The following is a 3291-nucleotide window of genomic DNA, read 5'->3' on the forward strand; positions in this document are numbered from 1 at the left end:
AAACAAGTAAATTATATTTTCGATCAAATTTAAAAGATTTACCATTTGAGAGCTTAGAAGCGAACAGTTTGATGAATTTATGGAACCAGTGTAAGAATAGTGAAAGCATATAAGTTCAAATCACTGCCAAATTCATTATAATAGCAAATAATAATGTAACCCTAAAGTTAATACTCACTTTATTGTAAATGAAGGTTATATTCAGAATTTATATTTTCTTGCTTTTTCACTGTTTTTTTAAATCTTTCATTAGCTGTTACATTAGCTTCTAAATTTGAGGCCGAGCAGTCCTGATGTGTATCATAGGACTGTAATACGTGAAAGTATCAAAACAAGGTAACACACCAAATTTTTAATTGTATACTTCAATTAGAACAAAATTACTAACCTTTAATCCTTTTTGTTCTCATCCGAAAGTAAGCATTCAGGGCCGCTGAGCGATTTCTGTTGGAATTGGTGCCAAGACGCAACCTGATACAACTAACGAGGTAAGAGTGCGGCGCTCATACTGTTTATAACGCTTCACTGAACACATGTTCTTTTGGCTCCGCGGCTCATCTCATCACGGAACTCTCGAGAGGCATCAATTGTTGGAACACACAAATCCAGGGTAAGGAAATCCGATAGATGCGACTTTTAGGAGAGGGAAGACTCACGAAATTTTCCCTCTCCACTTACCACTGCATTTTCACGGCAAGAGATAGGTCGTAGACGCGGCTCACGGACAGGGTATAGATCAAGACGCGTTTCAAAAATTCGGCATTTTATTCTAAATATATCACTCGGTATTTTTCAAGGTTTTATTTTCCAAAAATGCTAATTAATTCATAGCTTTTTGATTTAAATGGAAGAAAATTATTATTTCTGTTTTGGGAAAATGTAAATATATAACTCGGCAAATCAACGGCCTTTTTTAATTGAAATCTCGGAAAATATATTCAGATCGACGATGTTTAATTGACTGTTTTGTAGAATTGATAATTTTCAGAGACTCATTTAATTACCCATTTATTTTGTGAAATCAATCATTTTCTAGACTGATTTAATTACTAAATTCTTGCTTCATTTTTTCATTTAAAATTAGCGCCTAAACATTTTTGAATCTAAAATTTAATGAATCTATTTCAATTAAAAATGTCTTTGTCGGTTCGCAATCATTTTTCACAGCCAATGAAATAAAAAATTCGAACTCTAAGGCTAAGCATTTTTCCATTTGAAGTAATAAAAAACAAACTGAAAATTGAGGCATTCAAATTGGAACTCCTAAGTTTTAAACTTTTTAAATTGACGTTTTAAAAATTGTTAATTAAAATACTTCGTAATCGAATGCTTAAAAATTTATGGGTGTAAGATTGAAAGTAGAAACACTTTCCCATTAAAGAAGTTTAAATGAAATGGAGATAATCGGCAAATTTAGAATTTTTAACTTTTATAAATTATAGAGTTCAAAGATTTATATTCAATTCCAAAAATATAAATCCACGTTATCATTTTCAGTGCTCTAGATTCAAGAATGAATCAATGAACCTTGAAAAGCTCTAAATTTTCATTTCCAAATCTTGAGAAATCTTGAAGTTTTTTAAAAATTTTTTCCAATTTAAAATCGTTTTTGAAGTATTTTCAGAAATGCTGTATATTTTAATAAGTAATAAATGTTTTTTATCAAAAATTTTCGACTTCACACGCTTTTAATTTTTAATTGTCCATGACTTAAAGTCTGCATTTTGAAATTCTTTACATTGAAATATCAGCTTAAAGTTAATTGTATCATAATTGAAAAAGATAACAATTCTACTCATTATTTTAAACGCTTTTAAAATCGAACTTGGACAGATTTTTCTTGTAAAGATTTGTAAATTTCCCAGTCAAAAAATGAATTCTGCAAAATTTGAGGCACCGTATTTCACTTCGTCTTAAAACGTATATGTCTCTTCGAAAGGTAAACGCTTCCTCTTAATTTCCTTCGACATTTTCGGAATGCCTGATTACACCTGGTTACGCAACACATGACCTAAACACTGATTAACTGAAAATGAACTGAAGCGATTATCCTGCGAAATTTTCGCCACTGACTGAAGATGACTGAAGCAGATGACAGGATTAACCGCCGAGGATACTGTCCGCTTTTTTTATACACTCCTGCGTTGTTGTGGAGTTGCTCCGCTGACCAGCAGCGTCACTCTCTCGCCCCCTTGGACTACCTTGTCCTCTATAACAGGAACTTTTCCTACGGGACTCCAGCGTATAATTTTATGGTTCGGTCGCCACTCTCAAATCAGTGTAAACGTTAAAATTTAACGTCCACCTTACTGACGTTATTGACATTAATAAGAACGTACGTGTCTTATTCGCTTTAACTGAAATCGTCATACTACAAATCGCGTAAACTCATAGTGTGAATACAGTGATAGCACTATGCAGCGATCTGACTTCTTGCGGACGCTCCTTATGAGCGCTATTTACACTAACCGCAGTAACCGCGCGCAGTGACTCTATTCTCGTTCTTATACGAGCCCTTATATTAATTATTTCGTATGTTTGAGAAACTCTTTGAATTTCATTTCCTATTAGTATTTTCGTCGAGATTTTCGTGTTTTGTTCCTTTGATTAATAATATATCTGTAAATAAAACTTGTAAATATATGGAATTTGTTTTTCGGAACGAGGGCGAATAAGTCTGACTTCCAGCTCGATGAAATAATTATAATTTCAAATCAATATTTTCAACGGTCCATTAACCCTAGACGGATCCTATACATTTTTTTGTCCTCACCGGCTCCTGTGGGTGACAAATGTTTCCCATTTGGTTTCCTTGTGCACAATCTTTTCCTTTCATCGGAATCAGATGTTAATATACACCATTCTCTTCATTTTTTAATGTCGAAGAGATTTTTGTATACCACATCTTGTTTCAATGAATTTAAATTGTTGAAAAAAATGTTTAAACAAATAAAAATCGTATTTTTGACATTTTTTGGAAAAAATCATGTCATTGCTTTCATAATAAACCAATTTAAAAATTTCAAACGCCATTTTGAAGAGAACAAATTGCACCTTAAGGTGATGTAGGTTATAATTAGGTTCCTTCCAAAAAGTATATTTATTTGAACATTCGAAGTTAGAAAATTTAAGAAAATGAAAAATTTCATAAGTGCGAGCAGAATGCTTATTATTATAAATAATTTGAATGTACGAGGGTAGTTCAATAAGTCCTTAGAATGACCAACAGATGGCGCGCGAATAGCTCCAAATCATCTGTTTTCAGTCAGCACCACTCCCGACTAGATATAT

Source organism: Belonocnema kinseyi, chromosome 2 (genome assembly GCF_010883055.1).
Source record: "Belonocnema kinseyi isolate 2016_QV_RU_SX_M_011 chromosome 2, B_treatae_v1, whole genome shotgun sequence".
Taxonomy (NCBI): domain Eukaryota; kingdom Metazoa; phylum Arthropoda; class Insecta; order Hymenoptera; family Cynipidae; genus Belonocnema; species Belonocnema kinseyi.